The sequence below is a fragment of the Bos taurus genome, chromosome 4 (assembly GCF_002263795.3).
Source record: "Bos taurus isolate L1 Dominette 01449 registration number 42190680 breed Hereford chromosome 4, ARS-UCD2.0, whole genome shotgun sequence".
NCBI classification, from domain to species: domain Eukaryota; kingdom Metazoa; phylum Chordata; class Mammalia; order Artiodactyla; family Bovidae; genus Bos; species Bos taurus.
Window position 1 is genome coordinate 5,122,856 of NC_037331.1, and position 26,864 is coordinate 5,149,719.

The 26,864-nt window shown below is 49.1% G+C and overlaps 1 protein-coding gene across 8 annotated transcripts in view; it reads left to right on the forward strand.

Moving 5' to 3' along the window:
* GRB10 (growth factor receptor bound protein 10) overlaps window positions 1–26,864 on the forward strand; it is a 221,338-nt gene that overhangs the window by 17,144 nt on the left and 177,330 nt on the right. For 6 of the 8 annotated variants that reach the window (XM_024990511.2, XM_059885419.1, XM_059885420.1 and 3 more), the window contains exon 2: window positions 21,988–22,143. The exons of 1 other annotated variant lie outside the window; for it this stretch is intronic. The gene's annotated coding sequence lies outside the window, so the exon portion shown is untranslated. Of the gene's footprint in view, window positions 1–21,987; window positions 22,144–26,864 lie in introns of those variants that run through there. One more of the 8 variants, XM_059885423.1, reaches the window with a different exon arrangement.

Below are 26,864 nucleotides of genomic sequence, written 5' to 3' on the forward strand. Positions count from 1 at the left end.
TGGCCGGGCTTGGACCCTGTTCCCGTTATTCTGTCAGCATGAGTTCTGCCCCGTGCAGGCATGTGGGGCAGGTGGTGTTTCCCATCACAGAAAGTGACCTTGTCGCAGCTCTGGTCTCTTTCCCTCTGTGAGCCTGCCTTCTTTGTCAGTCTTCACTCTACATGGCACTTCTTCATTCTGCCTTTTGAAAAATTCCACCACCCATATCCTCCCTTCTGTAATGCGTCTGGGGAATTTTTGTGTTCTTGCACCCTAGATGGGCAGCGTATGCATTAACGGGTCCCATGGGGCTTTGGACTCTGATCGCTTGTCATCTCTTATCAAGTATCGTGGTGATGCTGCACAGCTCCATGTTTCTCAAAGGTTAATCCATATCACAAGAGCTATTATTCTTGACTAGACATCCAGACTCTTCCACACAGGCTGCACCATTTTGCATTCCCATCAGCCCTGCACAAGTGTTTCAATTTCTCCTACATCCATACTGCTGCTGCTGCTGCTGAGTTGCTTCAGTCGTGTCCGACTCTGTGCCATCCCATGGATAGCAGCCCACCAGGCTCTGCAGTCTTTGGGATTCTCCAGGCAAGAACACTGGAGTGGGTTGCCATTTCCTTCTCCAACATTCATACTGCTGCTGCTGCTAAGTCGCTTCATCCACACTAATAATTGGAAATTTCCAATATCTCTCCCTCCTTCCATCCTTCCTAATAAGCATGAAGTGATATCTCATTGTGGTCTTGATTTGCATTTTGTTCTTGAGTTGTAGGCATTTTTTAATCTGTTCTGGATATTAACCCCCTGTCAGATATATGATCTGTAACTATGTGTCCCTTTCTGTAGGCTGTCTTTTCTTTCTCTTGTCTCAATAATACACAGAAGTTTGTAATTCTGATGAATTTCAATTTATGTATTTTATTCTTTTGTTTCCTTTACTTTTGGTACCGTATCCATGAAGTCATTTCTACATCCAGTGTTACGAACATGTTCCTCCCATGTATTCTAAGAGTTCTAGTTTTAGCTCTTGTGTTTAGGTCTTTGATCCATTTTGAGCTAGTTTTTGTTTATGTGGTAAGGTAAAGGGTCACTTCATTTCCTTGCATATGGATATCCAGTTTCCCCAGACTCAGTCACTGAAAGCACTGTCCTTTCCCCATTAATAGTCTTGGCATCATGTTGAAAATTTACCCAACATATATGTAAGGGTTTCTGGGCCTTCTGTTCAGTCCCATTGGCCTGTGCCTGTTCTCCTGCCAATACTACACTGTCTTGATTACTTTGTAGTAAGTTTTGAAATCAGGAAATGTGAATTTTCCAACTTTGTTCTTTTTCAAGATTATTTTGGCTATTCAGAGTCCCTTGAGAATTCATACGAATTTGGGGATGAATTTTTCTGTAGAAATGCCAGTAGGATTTTGATGGGGATTGCATTGAATCTGTAGATTGTTTTGACATTTGATACTACATTTTCCAGTCCATGAACTTAAGATAACTCTTTTATTTATGTGTTCTTTATATTCATGTAGAAATGCTTTGTAGTTTCCAGTGTACAGGTCTTTTGTCTCTTGGTTTAAATTTACTCTTAATTATTTTATTATTCTTGATGATATTGTAAATAAAATTATTTTCTTAATTTCCTTTTCAGATTGTTCATTGTTAATATATAGAAACATAGATAGTTTTTGCATTTTGATTTTATGTCTTGTAACTTTGATGCATTTATGAACTCATTATTTCTTGCATGTGTCTGATTTTTAAGGTGTACTACATGTAAGATACATGTGCAGAGATTATTTTAGTTCTTTCCAGCTTGTTGTTGTTTAGTCCCTAATTTGTGTCTGACTTTTTTGCCACCCCGTGGACTATAGGCTGCCAGACTCCTCTGTCCATGGAATTTCCCAGGCAAGAATACTGGGGTGGGTTGCTATTTTCCTTCTCCAGGGGATTTTCCCGACCCCAGGATCGAACCTGCATCTTTTGCTTTGCAGGCGGATTCTTTACCTGAGCCATTGGGGAAGCCCCCTTTCCCACTGGGGTACCTTTCATTTCTTTGTCTTGCCTGATCGCTCTGGCAGTGCTGTGTTAAATTGAAGTGTTGTGGACATGCTTGTCTTTTTCCTGATCTTCGAGGAAAACTTTCAGTCTTTCACCACTGAGTAAGATGGTGGCTACGGGTTTTCATACTTGAAAAGCTTTCTCCCTGGCTGAGCATATGGTCTATCCTTGAGGATGTTCCATGTACGCTTAAGGAAAATACGTGTTGTCCTGTGGCTGAGGGGCGTGTTCTGTTGTGTCCATGCTGTTTGGTTTGTAGAGCTGGCGAGGTCTTCTGTTGCCTTACTGACTGTCTGTCTGGTTGCTCCTCGCCTTACTGAGCCTGGGATGTCAACGTCTCCAGCCAGTAGTGCTGTGCGTCTGTTTTCTTCACTCTGTAAGTGTTTACTTCATATGTTTTGAGGCTGTTTTCTCAACATACGATGCCCTTCTTTGTCTTCTGTTAACAGTTCTGACTTACAGTATATTTTGACTAATGTTGGTATAGTAGTTCCAGGTCTCTTTTTATTAATATTAGCATGAAATAGTCTTTCCCATCATTTTATTTTCAACCTGATTGTGTCTTTGGGTTAAAACTGAGTCTTAGAACATTGTTGGATCATGTGGTTTTTTTTTTTCCCCTCCATTCTGCCAATCATTGCCTTTTGATTGGAGGGTTTAATCTTTTTACATTTAATTACTGGTAAGGAAGAAGTTTACCAGTCTGCAATTTTTGAGGGTGTGCATCTCTTCCAGCTTTTTGTCCTTTATTTCTCTAGAAGCCGTTCTTCTTAGAATGATCTTTATGCTTCAGACAGACTACTGAGATGTGAACAGTCACAGAGTAAGTGACTTTTGGGAGAACACTGTATGAAACACGCAGCCTTGAGGCGATTGTTACGAGCCCCTTGATGACCTAGTCCTGTCCTTGCCGGGTGGGGTGATGGGGCCGAGTCTGCGGGACTCTAGAACTGCTGCGCCAGGATCCCGTGCTGCTGTTTGGAAAGGAGCAGAGCAAGCGCTGGGTGAGGGGTGATTCCTTTGTGAAGCTAAGTTTACAGGAATGCATGTCATGTGACCCTCAGGACAGCCCTGCTGGTGGGGGAGAGAGGATCTTATCTGGTACCTGGGGAAACCAGAGCCCTCAGAGACAGATGCCTTGTTCAGGGTCAAGTTTGTATTGGTGGAAGGGTTAGAATTGCCCTCTGGGACCCCAGCTTCATCATCCTCTGTGCCCCTGGGTGCCACCAGGGAGGAGGAAGGGGTAAGGGGGAGGGGGTGTGTTTCTGCCCACTCAGACCCTGCCAGGATGCGGATTCTTTGCTCTCAGGATTTGTGAACCTTAAAGGAAAATGCAAGTCAATTCCCGACACACAGTAGGTCTTCATTCGTTTCCCTTTTCCTGGGGGAGTTTTGCAGGAAAGGTGATGTGTTCCTGAGAGTCCTGGGGCTCTGGGGTTCAGGACGGTCTCGGGGCTGTGTTTCTCCCTGTTTCCCGGCAGGGTGGCCACATTGGAGCTTGGAGTGTCACAGCCAAGGCCTGGGGTTTGAGGCCTTTGGAGGTAGGACCTGCTCTTGCCCCCACCATGCTCACAGTTCTGTCCTTTCTTTATTCCTTGAGACCCTGGAGGTCACGGGGGGCGGTTCCCAGGGTGCAGAAGTCCTCCTGCATCGATCTCCGTCCTTGTGACAGCCTCACGTAGGCTCTGGTACGTCAGTGCTGGGTTTGGGGGCACTCGGGTGCCATTTGAGTCCACAGGACCTTTTCTAAGCCTGGCAGGGTCACCTGGGGCTTCCCCGAAGTGAGGACGTGCGCGCAGACACTGGTCCCTCTTGGCTCCCTGGGGAGTAGGAACCTGAGGATAGAGGTGACGGGTATTATGGAGGCCCTTGCCCTATTTAGCAGAGTCAATCTCACGTTCTCGGGTCAGAAATAGATCCTCTTTCCCCTCCTTAAGCACGGGTGCTGCCCCGGGGGTGGTAATCCTATTGAGGAAGCCCGAGGAGGCGGGAGCCGCCAGGGGGCTGCGGCTCCCTGGCCCCAGGAGGGAAGCACCACCAGGGTCGGCACTGGTGGGCACACAGGTGCATTGTCACTGTCTGCCCTGCTCTCTGGGTCTGTGCCTGGCTCCCCGGGGGAGCCGGAGCCCCACCTCCCAACCTTGCGGCCATTCCGGAAATACCGGACATGTGACATCTTCCCTCTGCTGTGGGCCCACTTTGGTAGCTTATTTGTTGGGGGCAAAGGAGAACAGGGGACTCAGAGCCCTGCGTCTTGCCAGAATCAGGGCGGGAACCAGCCAAGGTCTGAGGGGTCGACCTGAGTCCCCTCCTCTACACCTGGAGTGGAGCCCACGTGGGCTCTGACAAGGGATGCTGTTTGCAGGGCCACGTCTTGGATGAAGAGTTCTGAAGTTCAGCATCATTTCTAAGAAAATCTTCCCTAAGGGAGAAGTCTCTGGGTCCAGAGTTACTGAGGCCAAGTAAGGGGAAGTCTGGATCTTTGGTCTCGTGGCATTCTCAGACTCTTTGGGTTTAAAATATTGGGTGCAAAGTGGAAATCATGATGGCAGGAGCCACATGCCACAGGTCAGCTGAGGTGACCTGTGTTCTAGGCTGGGTCGGGGAGAGTCAGGTCGGGGGGCTTGCAGCAGCCTCTGTGGGTGGGGGGAAGCTCTGCACGATGGTCCAGGCTGCCGTGGGAGGGCGGTTCAGACATCTAGTCTGGCTGCATTGGCTGAGCGCATCCTGCCTGCATCCTGCCTAGTACGGGCTGCCCTGTCCTACGTCATGTTTAAGGTGGGGGATCTGAAGGGTCTCAGGTGCCTCTAAGAGCAGTTGGGAGCTAAGGAGAGTGAATCAGCAGAGACCCAGAAGGCAGAGGGGGTGCTCTATTTATTGAATGTAGAAAAGCTGAGCTGTGATGGGGGAGCAGAGGGACCTGCCTTCTCTTCCTTCTGGTCCTCCTTTTGCTGGTGGATCTGAAGGGCCAGGAAGCATGCACCCTCCCGAGGACACGAAGGACCCCACTGAGACCACAGAGCCCACAGGGTAGGGGGTAGGGGCCTTGACGGGGGCCTGAGCTCCGTGGGAGGATAGACCAGCAGTGGGGGTGGGACAGTCTTAGCCACAGGACCTGTTTTTCACTGTCAGGTTGAGCTGTTTTTACTCACATCGCTTCTGACAACAAATGTAAGGTGTTTCCTCCCAACATCAGTTCTCCAGTTCTTCAGGCACCAGCTGAGTGTCCTACTGCTTAGCTCAGCTCTGATGCAATCTGCCTGGAGTTAGAACCAGACCCGACAGGTTAAAGGGCCTGACACGGCCCCCGCGACACAGCTCAGAACAGCCAGATGGGAGTGATGCATAAGTTTAAGGTGTGGAGGTGGGGTGCACCCCTCTCAGCACCCCCAGAGTGGTCACCAACCAGGAAGCTCCCCGAACCCTGTCCTTCAGGGGTTATGTGGAGGCTCCATTCCATATGTATGATTAATTAACTCATTGGCCATTGGTGATTAATTCAGTCTCCAGTCCCTCTCCCCCCACCAGAGGTCATGGGATGAGGCTGCAGGTTCCAGCCCTCAAACTGTGCCTAGGCCTTTTGGTGAGCCCCAATTCTGAAGCTGTTTAGGGAACCCCAGTCCCCCAGCCGCCTGTCACCTCATCAACATACAAAAGACACTCACCACTCCCACGAGTTTCACGGGTACTGTACCAGGAACTGGAACAAGACCAGATATTTATCTGTTTACCATCCAGGTGACACATGTAAGCCTCAGAGCACATCCCTGGGGTGTTGAGAACCCGTGAGCTTGGAGCTCATGAGGACAGGGCTGGGGCTGGGAGGAACATGTGGCATGTGTTTGCGAAGAGGACGATCTCGTAGCTGAAGCAGGTGGTTTTGGTCACAATGGAAGATTCCTTCTTGGGTCTTGATACTGTCTTTCTTCCTGTGAAGCCCCCTGTGGGGAGTGATGGCTTTTATCTTTCCTGAGCATTTGTCAACATGATCCACAATCACAGAAAACTAACCAATCTAATCACATGGACCACAGCCTTGTCTTACTCAGTGAAACTATGAGCCATGCCCTGTGGGGCCACCCAAGACGGACGGGTCATGGTGGAGAGTTCTGACAAAATGTGGTCCACTGGAGAAGGGAATGGCAAACCACTTCAGTATTCTTGCCTTGAAAACCCCATGAAATGCAAAAAGATAGGACACTGAAAGATGAATTCCCCAGGTCAGTAGATGCCCAGTAAGCTCCTGGAGATCAGTAGAATTATAACTCCAGAAAGAATGAAGAGATGGAGCAAAAGCAAAAACAACACCCAGGTGTGCATGTGACGGGGGATGGAGGTAAAGTCTGATGCTGTACAGAGCTATATTCCATAGGAACCTGAAATGTTAGGTTCATGAGTCAAGGCAAATCGGAAGTGGTCAAACAGGAGATGGCAAGAGTGAACATCGACATTCTAGAAATCAGCGAAGTAAAATGGACTGGAATGGGTGAATTTAACTCAGATGACCATTATATCTACTACTGTGGGAAAGAATTGCTTAGAAGAAATGGAGTAGCCATCATAGTCAACAAAAGAGTCTGAAATGCAGTACTTGGATGCAGTCTCAAAAATGACAGAATGATCTCTGTTCATTTCCAAGGCAAAGCATTCAGTATCAATGTAATCCAAGTCTATGTGCCAACCACTAATGCTGAAGAAGCTGAAGTTGAATGGTTCTATGAAGACCTACAAGACCTTTTAGAACTAACACCCAAAAAAGATGTCCTTTTCATTATAGAGGACTGGAATGCAAAAGTAGGAAGTCAAGAGATACCTGGAGTAACAGACAAATTTGGTCTTGGAGTACAGAATGAAGCAGGGCAAAGACTAAAGGAGTTTTGCCAAGAGAACTCACTGGCCATAGCAAACACTCTACAAGAGAAGACTCTACACATGGACATCACCAGATGGTCAACACCGAAATCAGATTGATTATATTCTTTGCAGCCAAAGATGGAGAAGCTGTATACAGTCAGCAAAAACAAGACCAGGAGCTGACTGTGGCTCAGATCATGAACACCTTATTGCCAAATTCAGACTTAAATAGAAGAAAGTGCAGAAAACCACTAGACCATTCAGGTATGACCTAAATCCAAGCCCTTATGACTATACAGTGGAAGTGAGAAATAGATTTTTAAGGGACTAGATTTGATAGATAGACTGCCTGATGAACTATGGATGGAGGTTCATGACATTGTACAGGAGACAGGGATCAAGACCATCCCCATGGAAAAGAAGTGCAAAAAAGCAAAATGGCTTTCTGAGGAGGCCTTACAAATAGCTGTGAAAAAAAGAGAAGTGAAAAGCAAAGGAGAAAAGGAAAAATATACCCATTTGAATGCAGAGTTCCAAAGAATAGCAAGGAGAGATAAGAAAGCCTTCCTCCGTGATCATTGCAAAGAAATAGAGGAAAACAATAGGATGGGAAAGACTAGAGATCTCTTCAAGAAAATTAGAGATACTAAGGGAATATTGGACATGGAACAACAGACTGGTTCCAAATAGGAAAAGGAGTTCGTCAAGGCTGTATATTGTCACCCTGTTTATTTAACTTCTATGCAGAGTACATCATGAGAAACGCTGGACTGGAGGAAGCACAAGCTGGAATCAAGATTGCCGGGAGAAATATCAATAACCTCAGATATGCAGATGACACCACCCTTATGGCAGAAAGTGAAGAGGAACTCAAAAGCTCTTGATGAAAGTGAAAGTGGAGAGTGAAAAAGTTGGCTTAAAGCTCAACATTCAGAAAACCAAGATCATGGCATCCGGTCCCATGACTTCATGGGAAATAGATGGGGAAACAGTGGAAACAGTGTCAGACTTTATTTTGGGGGGCTCCAAAATCACTGCAGATGGTGACTGCAGCCATGAAATTAAAAGATGCTTACTCCTTGGAAGGAAAGTTATGACCAACCTAGATAGCATATTCAAAAGCAGAGACATTACTTTGCCAACAAAGGTTTGTCTAGTCAAGGCTATGGTTTTTCCTGTGGTCATGTATGGATGTGAGGGTTGGACTGTGAAGAAGGCTGAGCACCGAAGAATTGATGCTTTTGAACTGTGGTGTTGGAGAAGACTCTTGAGAGTCCCTTGGACTGCAAGGAGATCCAACCAGTCCATTCTGAAGGAGATCAGTCCTGAGTGTTCCTTGGAAGGAATGATGCTAAAGCTGAAAGTCCAGTACTTTGGCCACCTCATGCGAAGAGTTGACTCATTGGAAAAGACTCTGATGCTGGGAGGGATTGGGGGCAGGAGGAGAAGGGGACGACAGAGGATGAGATGGCTGGATGGCATCACTGACTCGATGGACGTGAGTCTGAGTGAACTCCGGGAGTTGATGATGGACAGGGAGGCCTGGCATGCTGCGATTCATGGGTCACAAAGAGTTGGACACGACTGAGTGATTGATCTGATCTGATCTGAAGGGAACATTTCATGCAAAGATGGGCTCGATAAAGGACAGAAATGGTATGGACCTAACAGAAGCAGAAGATATTAAGAAGAGGTAGCAAGAATACATAGAAGAACTGTACAAAAAAGATCTTCACGACCAAGATAATCACCATGGTGTGATCACTCACCTAGAGCCAGACATCCTGGAATGTGAAGTCAAGTGGGCCTTAGAAAGCATCACTACGAACAAAGCTAGTGGAGGTGATGGAATTCCAGTTGAGCTATTTCAAATCATGAAAGATGATGCTGTGAAAGTGCTACACTTAATATGCCAGCAAATTTGGAAAACTCAGCAGTGGCCAAAGGACTGGAAAAGGTCAGTTTTCATTCCAATGCCAAAGAAAGGCAATGCCAAAGAATGCCCAAACTACTGCACAATTGCACTCATCTCACATGCTAGGAAAGTAATGCTCAAAATTCTCCAAGCCAGGTTTCAGCAATATGTAAACTGTGAATTTGCTGATGTTCAAGCTGGATTTAGAAAAGGTAGAGGAACAAGAGATCAAATTGCCAACATCCGCTGGATCATGGAAAAAGCAAGAGAGTTCCAGAAAAACATCTATTTCTGCTTTATTGACTATGCCAATGCCTTTGACTGTGTGGATCACAACAAACTGTGGAAAATTCTGAAAGACACGGGAATACTAGACCACCTGACCTACCTCTTGAGAAATCTGTACAAAGGTCAGGAAGCAATAGTTAGAACTGGACATGGAACAACACTCTGGTTCCAGATGGGAAAAGGAGTATGTCAAGGCTGTATATTGTCACTCTGCTCATTTAACTTATATGCAGAGTATATCATGAGAAACGCTGAGCTGGATGAAGCACAAGCTGGGATCAAGATTCCTGGGAGAAATATCAATAACCTCAGATATGCAGATGACACCACCCTTATGGCAGAAAGTGAAGAGGAACTCAAAAGCCTCTTGACGAAAGTGAAAGAGGAGAGTGAAAAAGTTGGCTTAAAGCTCAGCATTCAGAAAGCTAAGATCATGGCATCTGGTCCCATCACTTCATGGCAAATAGATGGGGAAACAGTGGCAGACTGTATTTTTGGGGGCTCCAAACTCACCGTAGATGATGATTGCAGTCATGAAATTAAATGACACTTACTCCTTGGCAGGAAAGTTGTGACCAACCTAGACAGCATATTAAAAAGCAGAGATATTAATTTGCCAACAAAGGTCCGTCTTGTCAAAGCTATGGTTTTTTCAGTGGTTATGTATGGATGTGAGAATTGGACTATAAAGAAAGCTGAGTGCCTTAGAATTGATGCTTTTGAACTGTAGTGTTGGAGAAGACTCTTGAGAGTCCCTTGGACTGCAAGAAGATCCAACCAATTCATCCTAATGGAGATCAGTCCTGAATATTCATTGGAAGATCCAACCAATTCATCCTAATGGAGATCAGTCCTGAATATTCATTGGAAGGACTGATGCTGAAGCTGAAACTCCAATACTTTGGCCACCTAATGTAAAGAGCTGACTCATTTGAAAAGACCCTGATGCTGGGAAAGATTGAAGGCTGGAGCAGAAGGGGACGACAGAGGATGAGATGGTTGGTTGGCATCACTGACTCAATGGACATGAGTTTGTGTAAACTCTGGGAGTTGGTGATGGACAGGGAGGCCTGGTGTGCTGCAGTCCATGGAATCGCAAAGAGTCAGATATGACTGAGAGACTGAACTGAACTGTCATCTTGATAACAGCAGAGAATGAATTCTAGGAAGATGAAAGTGAACTTTAGGCATCTGTATAGGCGACCATTGGAAGTTAGTTTGTTGTGACTGTTTACATAGCTCAAATCACGGGCAGATGGAGAATGAGATGTTCAGTTTGAAAATTGATGCTGAACTGAAGTCTGAATTAGCTTTGCAGTAGGAGACTCAACCCCCCGGGACACCATTCACATGAGGGACAGTGAGTATTCTGAGGGGCACTCACCTAACTCAGGTGGGCTTGAGAATAATGTGCTTGGGAGACTAGTCCCCTCAGAGACCATCTGACTGGTGAATGGTCTCCCTGTTTTTCCTTTCCTCTGGTCTAAGGAGTAAACTTTTCCAGACTTGGGAGGACCTGATTTTTGGTCAGTGATGTGTCAGTGACTTGGGTTCCTAAAGAAATTAGCAGTTATTTAGGGCTGTTACCCGTGGGGATTATCAACAGCTGAAAGTCCCCTGCTGGATTCCTGAGAACAAGTTCATGCAGAAGGTCTTATAAGCATGTCCAAGCCATTTTTGCAGAATCGACAAAAACAATGATTTGGCACGGGTGCAGCAAGCTGTTTCTCTTCCCACATTATCGTTCCAGGGTCTTGACCAAGATTTGGCCAGACACCTGTATCTTGCATTGAAAACAAGCTTAGGGACTGTATTCTGATGGTTCTGTGATTCCCCAAGCTGGATTGAGAACATAGTGAGCACTCCATGCATGTTGGTGGAGTGGATTCAGGAGAAGAATCCTGAGTTTCAGGGCTCAGATGATCATGCAAAGAGATGGTTAAGGAAGACAGTACCAGCCGTTCAGTGGTTGGCTGGGAACTCCTGGGTGGACGAGAGCCTTAGTGCGATGTGCTGCCTTCAGCAGCAGGAACCTTTCAACTGGTGTCTAAAGAACATGCTCTTCTTTCAGGGGAATTGATTCTGGATGAGAGTTACTTGGGAATCGAGGCAGCAATGTGAGTTCTCACATTTTCTACACAAAATGCTAGATCCCCGTAGAAACAGAACTAACTGCCTGAGCCAGTGTTTCCTGACGCCACATTGGCTTTCCAGACTGTGTGTGATACTGCGGACTGTTAACCTTAGGAGAAGGGCCCAGCCCCCCCCTCCACATCTGCACTGTCCTACACAGCAGAGTCAGTCAAGTCCCTGGGAGCGAATGCTGGGCGAGGAGAGGATGCGAGCCCAGGGGCGTGAGTGATGCCGTGGCTGCGTCTGCATTTCGGGAAGCCCAGCACTGTTCTGTGCAAACCCTTACTCTGCACCCTAAGAGAAGATGCCCGCCTTACACAGAGAAGCAGCCTGAGATCCATAGCATCCTGGGAATTTTGCTCACAGACCCAGCTCCCAGAACAGAATCACTGGGGTGTGACAAGTGTGCAGGCAGGGGGTGGGAAGGATGGGAATATGCGATGAATGGTGGGAGGGTCTGCCCTGTCCGGCCACCCCTTTGGTCAGAGCTTTAGCCTTGCCCCAGGCACAGTGTGAACAGATTGGATATTTGATGAGCTGATGGTGGGCACAGGGTGGCCAGGCCGTGTCGTGCTGGGCTCACTGTGAGACAGCATCTGGGAGATGACTTGATATAGAACCATGTGTGGACTGTTCCCGGGCCCCAGTGGTCACACTAGAGCCTGAGCCATGCCTGCAGTGTGCCCAGGGGCTGCAGGGTCAGTGGGAGGGGCCCCTTGTCTTGGCTGCCACGCTGTGACATCTGTGGGACTAGGAGACGTGGATTCAGAGGACCAGAGCGTGGGGCGCCTGCCAGACCAGATCAGTTTGCTTGCTGGAGTGTGGCCCCAGAGCCTGTAGGTCCAAGTGAAGGGCCATGTGGCAGAGGAGAGCCCATCCTCTGAGGGCTGGTGACTCACGGTGCCGGGGCCAGGCTTCAAGTCCTTCATGCTCTGAGCTTAGGGAGCAACAGAGTCTTCCTGTCTCTTCTGAGCAGCTGTGCTGGGGGTGCCCACACCTTTCCAGGTGCCCACCCCTCCTAGTCTGCAGGGACTGCTGTCACACAATACATGTGCACCTCCCACGGCTCTGGAGGCTGGACAGCCAAGGTCACGGTGCTGGCAGATTCTGTGTCTGACGAGGGCATCTTCCTAGTTTGCAGACTCCAGCTTCTCCATGTCCTCCCGAGGTGGACACGCAGTACACACTAGCTTTCTGGTCTCCTCTCTTTTGCTTCTTCCCAATGTTTTTGAGATGTAATTGACATACTGCTCTGAATACCTGTAAGGTATATAGCATGTTGCTCTGATACATCCATCATGAAATGATGGCCACAGTATGTTTAGTGAACACCCATCATCTCATATAGATACAAAGTAAAAGGGAAAAAAAGTTTTCTATTACAATGAGCGCTCTTAGGATTTACTCTTAACTTTCACGTATAATGTGAGCAACGTGAATTATATTCACCGTGTTGTATGTTACATCTGAGCTCTTCTTCCAAGGGTCCTAATCCCATTATGGAAACCCCACCCTCATGACCTCATCTCACCTAGGGACCTCCCAAAGGCGCCACCACCTTGGGGGTCTGGGCTTTGACATGTGGATTTGGGGGGCCTTTCAAGGGCCTATACCGCCCCTTCAGGGGTCAGCTGTGGCTTGTGGATGGAACACCAGGGGTAGCTGGGCACGCTGGTGATATTCTCTGGCTACTCGAGGGCTGAGCGGCCCGGCCAGCAGGGACTTGGTGAGCCACTGATAGGACTGAGCAGGGATGAAGAGGACTGTCACATGGAGACAAAGCCATTGCAGGTTCATGCTGTTAGATCTTATGAGAGAAACAGCAGTGGAGGAAGTGGTTAAGCATGGTAGTTTCCAGTGTGCCTCCATGCTGGGTCTGTGCACAGCCCTGCTAGACCTGCCCTCCATGTGCAACAGCACGTCTCAGACCTGCGGGTCATCGTGTTGTAAGCGCTTCTGCCTCGGGTAATCCTCTGTGTCTGTCATTCTTCCTCAAATGTTGATTTCTGTCTGAGCTGAGGACCAGCTTGTCATACTTTATCCTGCTGCTGCTAAGTCGCTTCAGTCATGTCCGACTCTGTGCGACCCCATAGATGGCAGCCCACCAGGCTCCTCTGTCCCTGGGATTCTCCAGGCAAGAACACTGGAGTGGGTTGCCATTGCCTTCTCCAATGCATGAAAGTGAAAAGTGAAAGTGAAGTCACTCAGTCATGTCCAACTCCTAGCGACCCCATGGACTGCAGCCCACCAGGCTCCTCCATCCATGGGATTTTCCAGGCAAGAGTACTGGAGTGGGGTGCCATTGCCTTCTAGAAACCTAGAACCCACAGTCATGACTCCTCAATGGTCCCGAGGAAGAAAAGATGTGTTTCTCTTTGAAACCTAAAGTGTGAAGCTGAGGGGGTGGTGGACTTCGGGGTACTCCCTGTGCACTAGCGCATGCTGGTAACGGGGTATTTGCAGAGTGGCAATAAAGCCTCTGAACAAGATTGACTCCATTTCCTGTCGGTTTATCTGGTGAGGAGGGGAGAAGCCCTACCCAGCTGTTGGCTGATCCTCTTCCTGCAAAACTGTTGCTGCCTGAAGAGTAAACTGTGTGCTTTCTCCTCGAGGTACAGTGTCTTCATTTACTTTTCCTCATTCTTTTTTTTTTTTTAACCTCCGAAGAGAAGAAAGTACAAAAGAAAGGAAAAGAAAAGAAAATAGAGGCACATCCTTGGCATTTCTAGAAACAGCCTGTACAAAGGAGCCCTGAAATCATTTTCATGTGACCTCCCGGAAGCATTTAATGGCCTCATTGTTGGCGGGAGGGGGCAGCGAATTCTCTGGAATTCCTAGAATGGTCAGAGGCTGCTTGGGCAGAGGGAGGAGATGCCGGGGAGTCATCAGGATCCAGGGTGAGGGGTGGGGAGGCAGAGGAGCAGGCAGGACCACTGTTCTGAACCTTGATGACAGTTCTTCCTAGAAAGATAAATGATATTACATAATTGCCTAACTGTGAAAATTCCAGCCCCAAAGTCTGCGGAGTCGAGTCCCTTGCACTCTCTGTTCACCCCGCGGCCTCCCTCCCGTCAGAGATGCTCGGGGCTCTTCTGGGTCTTTTTCTCTGTGGAATTCCAGACAAGCTTGTACACCGTTGTCAGTTCCCCCTTTCTGCAAGAGTGTCATGTCAGTCCTTATCTCGCTTCCTCCTTCATCTTAGTCACCATTAGTCAAGAGCTCCCTTCGCCAGTTCTCTGAGAAGCGCTGTGGGAGTCGCGTCAACGGCATCCTCGCATGAGGTCAGGACTGGGTCATCTCATCCCAGGACCGAGAAGCTGCAGCCTTGGAGGGAGCGGGCTGTTTGCTGGGGCTATTAACCCCACTTGGTGGGGTTTTCCCCACTGGATCCACCTGCCAGCCTGGAGAATCTCTGCACTGGAAGACCTGCCCAGGCTCCCATCGGGAGGTGTTTTCACCCTCTCAGCAAAGCCTTGCACCCTTGGCCCATGCTGGGAGCTGAGGGTGTTGCAGTGTCTGCTACAGGCCTGGGCCCTGGCTGTGGAGCAGCTCCTCGGTGGGGAAGCAGACATGGAGTCAGCAGCAAGAACGCAGCCGCAGTCCCCCTGGATGGGTCTGCAGGGCCTGCGGGATCCAAGCGGCGAGTAGGGCCAGAACGGGGCAGAGAGGATGCGTGCAGGGTGTCACCAAGCTGAACTCGGGTTTTCTCACAGGGGCACGGCAAAGCCCATCAGCTGACATGGGTTGTGGTGAAGGAAAGTGCAGTGTTTACTGCAGGTGGTAGACAAGGAGAAGGGGCAGTTCATGCTCAGAAGACCTGAAATCCACTATCCTTTCAGCAGATGGTTGTTAAAGGCAACATTTGGGGCGAGGGGGGCAGCTCCTGGACCTTCTGATTGGTTGGTGGTGAGGTGACAGGAATCTGAGTCATCAGCCTTCTGGTTCCAGCCAGTCTGGGGTCTACCCACTTGTAGTCAGTATGTAGTCACCACCCTCCACCTGGGGAGCTGGGGTGTCTTAGTTCTGCAGCACAGCTCACAGATGAGCATCACGTTGTCATGATGCTCCCTTAAGGAGGAGCTGGGACCCTGCTTTATCCCTGAGCTTTTGTCATTAATTTCCTTGCTGGACATTAGTTTCCTTCCTTTCCTCTGTTTCTGCATTCCCTCGCTTCCCTAGTTAATAACTGCTTGCGTCTGCTCTTTGGAACTCAGGAAAAGCATAGGAAACGAAAGCCTTTTTGTACAAACAAGAAATAGGGATAAAGAGGGGCTTTGGTACCCGGTGGGGGGAGGCTCCCTAGGAACCCTCTCGGCTTCCATGCTCTCTTTTCTGTCAGTCCTCAATCCCCAGGGGACCAGGTGTGGGCCAAGAAAGGGAATAATGTTTTGGATGGAGAGGTTAATCATAACATTGGTTTCAAGGAGAGGAGGAACAAAGAGGGGAGCTTCCTGGACAGAGGACACAGAGGTCGCAGGAGAGGAGTGACAGGACTTAGGGGAGGCCAGGGGCCTGGAGGGTGAATCGGGCAGGTGGCTGTTTCCCAGGAGCTTGAAGGCAGGCGGGGCTGTTGGTGGGCGTTCTGTGTACCCCAAGGTGTATCCCAAGCGCTCAGCTGGCTTGTGAGGGGTGAAGGCGCAGCATGTGGAGGGAGCTGGGTCACGGTCAGAGGGGAGTGATGGCTGATGTTGGCAGCTGAAGGCAGTGGATAGATTTCAGATGCTTCTTCGGCCAAAATTAAGTGGCCTTGTGGGTTGCACGGGCAGGAGGTCAGGGAGGCCACAGGCAGCCCCTGGGTTTCTGCCACGTGTACCTGCTGGGAGCCACTGCTGGGAGCTGAAGGGGGAGGTGGTGGTGAGTAGGTGTATCTGGGTTGCTCCAGCTTTCCGGTGTTCCTGGGTGTGGCAGTAATCGCTCTTTGTGTGTGTGTCTGCACGCTCAGGTGACAATAAGTTACAAAAAGTGAGATTCCTGCTTCTAACACTGACGTTTGGGAGATGCTCGGCTGCCCAGAGCCTGTTCAGGAGCCCCGCCTATGGCTTAGGAGAGCCCCCTTGCTCCAAGGCCACCCCAACTCCCAGGGGTCATGTCAGTTTTTAAAATGTTCAGCAGTCAGATGTGTCAAAATGTATAGCTCATTCATTGCTGCTGTAGTGTGTTTCCATGGTTACTTGGGAAGTTGAGTGTGTTTCGTGTGTGTGTGACGAATTGTTTGCTTCTGTCCTCTCCCTGTTTTTGCACTGGGCTGCTCATCCCATGTTATTTTAATAAGAGAGATTTACTGAGTGCAGATTGCTGCCTGTGTTCATGGTAGTTTCTCTCGAGGCTTTTTGCTTCCCTCTGGACTTTGCACAGATGGTCTTTGGCTGTAGATGAGTTGGTTTCTCCTTCCTTGCCTCCTGGTGAAGAACTTGAGTCTGGTATTTTTTTTTGTTTTTTTGTTTTTTATTTTTATTTTATATTGGAGTATAGTTGATTAACAATGTTGTTAGTTTCAGGTATATAGCAAAGTGATTCAGTTAACCATACACATGTATCCATTCTTTTTCAGGTTCTTTTTTTCATTTAGGTTGTTACAGAATATTGAGCAAAATTCCCTGTGCTATACAGTAGGTCCTGTCGATTCTTTTATGTATAGTAGGGTGTATATGTCAATCCCAAACTCCTAATTTATCCCTCCTCCCACGCTTACCTCCTGGTAACCGTAAGTCTGTTCTCTATGTTTGTGAGTCTTTTCTGTTGTGTCATTTTTTTTAGATTGCACATGTAAGTGATACCATATGATATTTGTCTTTTTCTGACTTCACCTACTGTGATACTCTCTGTCTGGGTTCATCCAGGTTGCTGCAAATGGCATTGTTTCACTTTTGGTGGCTGAGTACTATTCCGTTGTATATATGTACCACATCTTCTTTATCCATGCCTCTGTCAGTGGACAGTTGGGTGGCTTCCGTGGCTTGGCTGTTGTGAATCGTGCTGCTGTGAATGTTGGGGTGCCTGTGTCCTTTGTAACTGTGGTTTTCTCCAGATGGTCTGTGTATCTTTTGGTGCCTCTGTCTTGTGTCGGCCACCTGCCTGCAGGAGGTGTCTGGTAGGTGCCTGTTATAAGGTTAAGAAGGCTCCTTATTTTATGCCCATCACTGAAATCTTAATTCCTGCAAGCAGGAGGTCCCCCCCTCCCCTATCCTCTATGCTTTGAATTTCAGGCTCTTCTTTATGGCTACTTTCTATTTCTCTAAAAGAGAAAAGATAAACTACGCTCCAAACAATGTAATTGAAAGAAAAAAAAATGAAGAACAACTTTACAAATAAGTGCAAAGGTTGTCTATTTTCTTCTTATGCAAATGATAGTTTATCAGCAAAGTACTAAAGCAGGTAGGCGGATTCAAACATCTATGGATTTGAATCTCACCTCTTCCATTTCTTAGCTGTGCGAGCTCGACAGCTACTATATTGCCTCCCAGGCTTGGTTTCTCCACCTATAAAATGGGGTCATAATTCTACCTCAAGAATTGATAATATTTCATTATTCTTAATTAAGAACTACTCATTTGTATCTTTGGAGAAGGAAATGGCAACCCACTCCAGTGTTCTTGCCTGGAGAATCCCAGAGACGGTGGAGCCTGGTGGGCTGCCGTCTATGGGGTCGCACAGGGTTGGGCATGACTGAAGTGACTTAGCAGCATTTGTGTCTTATTATGAGTCTCATGTCGTTTTACTCCTTTTAATCTTCGAAAACAGTTGTAAAGCATTTGGCGAGGTGTCTGACACAAGACGTTGTCACTCAAGGTGGTCATGGCCACGTCTGGATCATCATGGTGTCATCTTTATCTTGCGCAGCATCATCGGAAGAGTCAGGGAAGAGGGGACTCAGGGCTTCCCATCCCATGGGTCCTGTGTGCTCGTTGTGGGAGCTTGGCGATTCGGACACAGTCTCCTGTTAGGATAGTTTGTGCTGCTGTAATGAAATGGTAACATTCATATTTGTAAGCCCAGCCCTTCTGGTGGTACTAGAAGGATTTCTATACAGCATCACCCTGTTTTAATGACTTTTGCTTTACAGTGTCGCAAAGAGTCGGACATGACTGAGCGACTTCACTGCACTTTACAGCGTCTTCTGTGATGAGAACGTTGTTCTGTTAATGCTCTACGCTGGACAGTCTTACCTTTTATTGTATTTTGTCAGTTTTCTTGAGATACTGCTTTTCATTGACAAAATTAATTTTAATTTTTAAGTTCATTATTTGAAGACGATGGAAACCTTTGTGACGGTTAGTCTTCCCGTTTAGGAACTTAATGTTTCCAGACAGCTAGGCCTTTTATCTCTCTCATGGAAGGGTGGTGATAGTGTTTGTTTTGCTGGGCTGCTCGTAGTGCTGAACTAGCACAGGCGTGTGTGCGTGCCAGCTGTGGAGAGTGGCTATTTTCAGTCTGTCTTCTAGTCACTTACGTGCGTGTCTGTGTGTCCTGCCCCTCGCTGCCCTGTGGACTCTGGGTCCGTTTTGGGGAGAAGAGTCCTGCCTGTTCCAGGGAGGCAGTCCCCTCATCCCACTGCACTTCTGTCCTGTTTGGCCTTGGACAGGCTTCCTTTGGACAGCCCATCTTCAGACGTGCTTGGTGTCCCCCAGAAGCCCCATGGTGAGGATTGGTAGTATCCTTGGTTCCGCTTGACCCTGAACTTGAGAACCAGATAGGGTCTGGACCCGTTCATAGGCCTTGGGTAAGTTTGCATGATGGCATTTAGTTGGGAAGCTCCTTCTGGGGTGCGAGTGCCCTGTCCTGGGCCGTGCTCTGTGTCCTGGGGAGCTCGGGCTGTGTGCTGGTGGACGGGCCACCGTGGGAAGGCCCTTCCCAGACTGGGTCAGTGTCACTGCCCTTGTTCCCAGACCTTTCCTTCGTGTGTGTGGTTTCAAAGCATGATGTTGGCATTTGAATGGGAGCGTTCCTGGGTTTGAACTTCCGTGTGTTGCCAGCATCCTTATCCTCACGTTCTAGCATCTCTGCCCTGGAAGTAGCTGTAGCATCACTGGAATGCAGGTCCCGTCTAGGTGCATCCGATGGCAATGGGGGACAGTGAGGGTCCTCAGCTTTAACTGTGTTCCTTTTCAGCTGTCCAAAGGTTCTGGCGATAGCATCCCGAGATTTTTATCATCACTTAGAAAACGTTGCCTTATCTTCAATTCCATTTCATTCATATATTTCTCAGTTTGTCTTCTAAGCGCCTTCTTACGCCATGAAAACAGAGGGGCCTCTGAGGTCAGTACAATCCTGAGTTTAATTTTTTTGATGAAAGGTATTTTGTCCCCTCTCGAGAAGCCCCAGCCTTCATTCCAAACTGGCCGAACAGCCTCATAGTGAAGCTTGGGATTTGTTGAGTGTCTAAATAGTGACTGTTATGACTCTAAATATTTAGTGTGAGAAAGCTAGACAGAAGGAAAACTTTATATTAACTCAGGAATTTCTGGAAGGGATCAGAGGCACTCAACAGAAATCAAGAGGTCCTTTGTTTCTGAAACATTTTGGAAGTAAGTGAAGACATTTCTTTTTCGCCCAAGTTTGTATATTCTTGAAGATTTCAAGTTTTTGTCATGTCTGCCTGTGGAACCACCCAATTGGTGATCAGCACCCAGAGAGTTCCATCTCTTCCGTGGGTCTGGGTGCAGCTGGTCCGGTTCCTACAGGAAGCCTGTGGGGGTCCAGGTGATGGGGCCCTGGAAATAGCACCTCTGCCTTTCTTCCTGAGGAGGGTGCTGTATCTTAGTACCTCTTTTCAGCTCATCAGGTTCAAAAATCATGTCTTTGTTTTATCTGCTGTAGTTACATATCCACTTTCTTAAAGATAGATGAAAATGCTTGAAGTGGTGAACAGCTTGACAGGCAACTATGTCATTTAAAAAAAACTTTTAGTATAAAAAGTAAATCTCCTGAATGTATATTGTCAGCTGAAGGTCACAGGCATGAAAGATGCATTTGGAATTGGTCCTGGGGCTTTTGGATGATGTCCAAGGAAAGATTTTTCCTCTGGAAATGAGGGGAGACCTCTCAGGATGTGAGGGTTAGAGGTGATGATGGGCATGTGATACTCTGTTGTCGTATGACCTGGTGCCCTTGCCAACTTGCCAGCCAGTTGTTGTTCAAAGACCCTCATGCCTGTGTGACCATTCGCCTTTTTATTTCTTTTTAAGATTTTTAAACTTGGAGTCAACTTAGCTACTGGAATTTAGAGTTGTTCCACTCGACATGAACATTATAACACTTTTCAGGCTTACACATTCTTTGAGGATGAAAGCAGGCACCTTTCATCAAATGCCTTTGCATGCATGGGTAATATTCAGCTTTGAGCAGTCAGAGAGTCCTATATCAGGGGTCTCTCCCCTTTTGATCCTAGAAGTTCAGTGTCCCCTCTAAACACCAGCAGCCTTTGCAGCTTGCAGGTGGCCGCTGTGTTCAGCATCTGACAGCAGGGGACTTGCTTGCTGTGTCCGAGCTCATAACTAGCGTTTGTCTAACATTTACTGTGTGTTTTATCCTAAGTCTTTACATGCGTTTGCTCACTTCATGCTCATAGAAGCCCTGGAGGGAGATGGTATCTTCATATTGATTTTGCAATGGGGGGCACTGAGGCTCAGAGAGTGGGGTGATCCGCCCACAGGTCACCCACTGAGAGGGAGTGGGGTCAGGAGGTGGCAGATGTTGTCCAGCTCCCGCACCAGATTCTTAGCCTGAGTGCCCAGACGGACCTTCTTCTGTAGCTTTCTAAGTCCTCAACCCTGGCCTCTCCCACGTCAGGTTGGAGGCAGGGCAGGCTTTGTTTCCACCATTGAGTGGTCAGGGTAAGCTAGTTCCACATCCCTGGGTGATGTGTCCTCCACCCAAGGACACCGTGTCACAGACACAAGGGCACAGCGGCGCTCGGGACTTTTGTCCACGGAACCTTTGCTCTCTGCTGATCTCTCTGAGTCATCGAGTGAGTGTGTTTCTTCTGGACTTGGGGAGATTTTGTGGCATTGAGTATCAGGTGCTAGGGTCCTCTGGGAGGCAGCTCTCTCTCCCCTCTGCCGAGGGGAACACACAGAGCTCTCTTGGTGGCCAGACGTTCCCCTCTGGCAGGGGGAACCTTTGTCTCTGTCCCCCTCACCCCCGACTCTGGAGCAATGTCTTGGCCCTCACAGTAGAAGTGAGAGTATTGAATCAGGAGAAGTAGCCAGGATTCCCACTCCCCCCGTGGCACACGCATGGGCCCTGCACAGGGCCTCTCAGGCACTGGGCACAATGGCCAGAACATGGTCTCAGATGAGGATGGTCCCCAGGGGGTGGGATGAGGGCTGTAGCCTGGGAGGACCTGGGAAGGATGTGGGCTGTGATCTAGGTGCCAGGGATGACTTACAGGTATAGACTTGGCCTTGCAAGAGAGCAGAGGCCTGCCCAGTCCTTACCTGCCTGCTTTTTTTGGGGGGGTGAGGGAAGCACTCGGGCAGTGACCTGGGACCAGCAGCTTCCCAAGGCATTTCTGGTGTCTGTGGGCCTTTGTCCCTGTGGTCAGCACCATGGCGACTAGAAACCCGCTGCTTGTGGACTCCTTTCGAAGAGTCTGTCTTTTAAACAGTCTCTTTGAAAAGAAGGAAAAAAAAAACACATCTGTTTGTTTAAAAAATTGTTTTAAAACTTGTATTCTTGGGTGCAGGGTATAAAATTCACACTTGTGCAAATTTAGCATGTTCAGTGGAGGCCTCCTTGCCTTTCAGCTTCAGAGCTGGGCAGCATGCTGAGCCTGAAGAGGGGGCTGCAGGGGGCAGTGGCCCGTGACCGTGACCTGTGACCGTGACCAGCCGCTACTTCTAGGTGCCTCGTTCCAGCCAGGTGGCCGCCAGACACCCAGAGCCCCAGCAAGCCCCCGACAGGTAAGCTCTGTTTGGTTACTTTGCAGGATGTGGGTCTGTTCACTGTTGATGAAAGGGAGAATAGTAAATGCATCTTATTGCAAATCACCAAGTGTGAGCAGAAACGTCCCACTGGGCCCTTCCTTCCAGGGTTTCTGCAGGGAGCCCCACCTGTTCGGTGGCCTCCCCCCATCCCCATCTTTGAGCTGAGGTGGGTGGGAGGGGAGATCACAAGGAGCTTGGTCCAGGCCCTGCAGCCCACCCTTTCAGCCACCTTTCCTGCTGCTCACCCACTCCAGTCCTTGCTTTCTGTGCAGTGAGTGCTGATCTGCACGTGTGCTCAGCTGCTCAGTCGTGTCTGAATCTTTTCCACCTCGGGGACTGTAACCTGCCGGGTTCCTCTGTCCATGGCATTTTCAGGCAAGAGTACTGGAGAAGGCTGTTTCCTTCTCCAGGGGATCTCCCCAACCCAGGGATTGAACCTGTGTCTCCTGCATTGGCAGACAGATTCTTTACCACTGAGCCACTTGGGAAGGCCTGAGTGCTGATATGCTCCCAGGTTATTCTGAGATTCTCATGGCAAGCTCTCAAGAGTTGGCAGCTGTTCGTTTTAGAGCCAAGGTGGAGGGCCCTGCTCAGGCTGTTTTCTCCCCTCTGCTGGGGGTCTGCCCACCTGTACCACTGCAACTGGGGGCGTTTGTGCCATGACGGTCCGGGGTGGATGCGCCGTGACGGCCCAGGGCAGGTGCGCTGTGACGGCCCGGGGCAGGTGCTGGCCCCTTGCACCTCACTGCCTCCTGAGGAGGCTGACGCGGCGATGGACCTTCTCTCTCACCCCGGCTGGCCTGGCTATGGATTCTTACCATGCTGTTGGTATGTCTGAGGTGTCTGGTAGAGCAGAGGCTGGATGGCCTTCCTGCACGTGCGTCTGCTGGAGCCTTTGCTCTGAAAGAGTAGTGGGTAGTGGAGACTGTATCAGTCAGCTCAGCCGCTAGAATAAATGCCACATTCCGGCTGGCAATCTTGGAGGCCAGAAGTACAAGATCAAGGTGTGGGCAAGCTAACCTCTCCTGAGGCCTGTCTCCGGGTGTGTAGACAGCCGTATTCTCCCTGTGACCTCACAGGCTGTGTTTCTACGTCCTCTTCTTGGAAGGATACCAGTCATATATGGGATGAGGCCTCCAGGAAGTCCTCATTTTATCTGCATTATGTCTTTAAAGCACAGTCACATTCTGAGATCCTGGAGGTTGGGGCTTAACCATGGCTGTTTTGAATTTATCCCCTAACAGCGGGGAACACCCCCCAGGCCAAGTGGCTGAAGGGGGACTGGGGTTTGGGGCCCACCGTCCTCTGTAGGAAGGGTATACTCTGTCCACTTGCGTCCCTCCTGCTTCCCAGCTCATTTCTCCACCTCTCCTTTCTGTTGCCTCCTTGCTGACCTTGTACTTCCCCTGCAGGTTTCCTCTGTGGTCCACAGAGCAAAGAAGGGTTCTTAATCTTTTGGGTTCATTCAGTAGATGCTTACCGAGTGTCTTCCTTATCTTAGAGGCTAACTTGGTACATATTCTGTTCTGAGTTCAACAAGTGCACGTGTGATGTTTTCATGTTTCCCTCTGATTAGTGGGCAGGACGGTTGATGTTTCCTGCAGTGTGATGTTCTTCCCTGGATGTCAGTGAGGCCTCTCGAACTTTCCTGAACCTTCATGGCCCTCGTGGTGGGAAGATTGTGCCCTTAGACAGACTCCTTTCTGTGACATGGGACCTTTATCCTCTCCTCCCAGCAGAGGTGTATGAAGATCACAGAAGCACCTTGTCTCCTGGGAGAATAAATTATAGTGAAAATACACACTTTGTGGCTGATGACAGCGCCACCTCTGGAGTCCGAGGCTTCGGGCACAGGCCCAGGTGTCGGGGGCTTGCCTTGTCCCTGTGTAGACTGTGTGGGATGCTCTGGGGCCTGGGCCACATGATGCACTCAGGCTGGTTCCCTGCTCTTTGGTCCTGCCTCCCCTTCACCTGTAGCCCTTCCGAATTGTCCTGAGATGCCTGGAAGATGGGGACTGTGTTTGTTTCTGCCGAGCCTTCATAGTATAACAGACACATCTGAAAAAGGCGAGAAAACACCCTTGAGCCTCCCGAGTCCCCACTTCTCAGCGCACCTGACCAGCCTGCACCGCCTGTCCTCCTTCTGGTCAGATTGGTCAAACACAAAAGGCTTAAACCTGTGGGTTCTGACAGCCGGGCCGGGCACCTCTTGGCACAGACACAGCATTGAAATGAAGCCTCGTTTAACAGTTAATCCTCCTATTTGGGCTCAAAATCTAATTATCCACGCAGCTTAGGCAGTGGGTCCACTGGTGCGGAAGGCACAGCTTGGGATCCATCCCACCGACCCCCGAGGGTGGGGAGCTGTGTCTGTGACTGCCCAGCCCTGGTCCCCAGAGGTTCAGCAGGTACAGTGACTAAAGGGTGGCCCCAGAGAGTGTCCTGTGGGGACTTTCCAAAACGTTTTCAGCCCCAGAACCCTTCCTTGACCGGGACTCTTGCTCAGATGCCCTGTCCCAGCACCACTGTGGAACCCACGGCTGAGACAGGGCCTGGAGCCCCCACTGACCCAGAGGGGCAGGGCTGTGGGAGCCTCTGTTGCTTCTCTGTGTCCCTGTGACCATTCTTGTGATGGGCTTCAGCAGGGATGAGCCAGGGTGGAAAGCCTTTGGCTTTCTAAAGCTGGTTTGTGATATTCCGTGGCTGCATACTGCACCCTTCGCCCTGGCCAGTTCCTGAAATGCATGCTGGTGGGATGTGCAGGGATTCGGGGGTGCACAGGTCCATGGACTCCACGCTCAGACCGTTACAGCAGGCTCTGTGGACTATGCATGCCCGCCAGGGTGCAGGGTGGGGGTCCTTGGCATCCTTGATAAGCCTCTGTAGTACAGGGAACACATTTGACCCACGTTAAGCTCACCTGAGCACATTAAATAGCATGCTTGATTGAAGCCGTCAATAAATCCGTTCTTACTTTCCTGACTTTGATCTACTTATTCTGTAAGTTCCTGGTGAGCGGCCATGTGATACCAGGTCTGCCTTGGTGCTGGGGGTGCCTTGTCTGCAGGCATGAAATGCACTTGAGGAGCGTGATTCCGTTGAGCACTCTTCTTCTGTTGGGTCTGTGGGTTGGGTGGAACCCAGCCCTGGAGTTCCAGAAAGATGCTATATCACAAAATAAGAGGGTCTGAGGGGGCCCAGTGGGAGGGCAGTTAGGGAAATGGTTACTGTCACCTCAGGCTTCTTTATACAGTGGCTCCCACCAGGGCACTCAGCCCAAACCTGGGTGAACCCAGTATGGAAATCGTGGATTTGTGGGTGGTAAAGTGGGGTGGGATGGGTAGGATGGCAGCAGAGTTTACTGGGTCTCAGGAGACCTGTTTGATTTGGGGTCATGGTGATGAGAGAGATAAAGGTGCATATGACTTCTATCATCCGATTTCTGTCTTCCCACTCCAGATCCCAAAGAGGCCTCTGAGTGCTTCTCTCCACCTCGCCATCCTCGGGTCCCGTGTTTTGGCTGCTTGTTTTGTTGTTGCTGGATAGCTTTTAACTCACTTGGGTCAGAGCATCGTGTCCCCAGGCTCAGTGTCCCTGCCGCGGCCCCACTGATGGCCCAGCCTCTGGCGAGCGCCCCTGCCCCCGCCATGGCCCATAGAGGCTGTCCTGCCCCTGCAGGGTGGCTGGTGGGAGAGCGCCTCTCTCACTGGCTTGTTTGCCCTTGAGGTACAGGCAGAGAAGAGCTCATTATTGCTGTTGCAGTTATTTTAACTTACGTAGCAAGACAGGGCTTGGCTAAGGGTAGAGACCATTTCTCTGCCTAGTTGCATGGATCAGTCACTCCTTCCCATTTACAGTATCGTTTGAACCAAAGTGTCCTCAGAATCTCACTAAAGATGGAACAGCTTCTGCCTTCCTCTCTTCGAGGGCAGAAGATCACAGCATGTGCCCAGCTGTTTGGTCCTCACGTCAGCTCGCCGTGAACAGGTCTCTCAGACGCCCGCATGCATTGACGAGTGCCTTCTTTCCTTCCTTCCTGTGCATCCGCTCGTCTCTCGGTTTCTGGATCAGCTGCTCCCCTGACTTCTGTGTCTGCTTCCTGTTTCCCCTCCCTTACTTCCCCTGTTCACTGTGTCTGCTGCCATCTCGGCACTCAGGGCATCCTTATTGTTTGGGCTGACTGCGCCCTCCTGCAGAGCTCCCATGTGGTTTTATTCCTGCGTCATTTTGGGTACTTTGCCCCTCCTGCCCTGAGCTGGTGATGTTGCCTGTGCCTGTCGCTGTCACTGGGTTAAACCCAGAAGCAAGGTGAGCAACCCTGAGCAAGGCCCAGTGACCTCACACATGGCAGGATCTCAGTAAATGTCTAATTAACTCTGTTGGGTTCAGATATGTTGGAGCTGTATCTTAGCAAATTATTCTCTGATGAAAAGAAACCCAAAAGTCACTAAGACTGAAGGAAGAGAAATGCCGAGAGGCTGTCATGCAGAGTGAAGCAAGAAAAACAAATGCTGTATATTAACACACATATGTGGAATTTAGAAAAATGGTGCAGAGGAAGCTATTTGCAAAGCAGAAGAAGAGACTCACGAAAACGAACAAACATATGGACACCAAGGGGGACAGCGGGGTGGTCTGGATTGGAAGATTGGATTGACATATATACACTACTGTGTATAAAATAGGTAACTAATGAG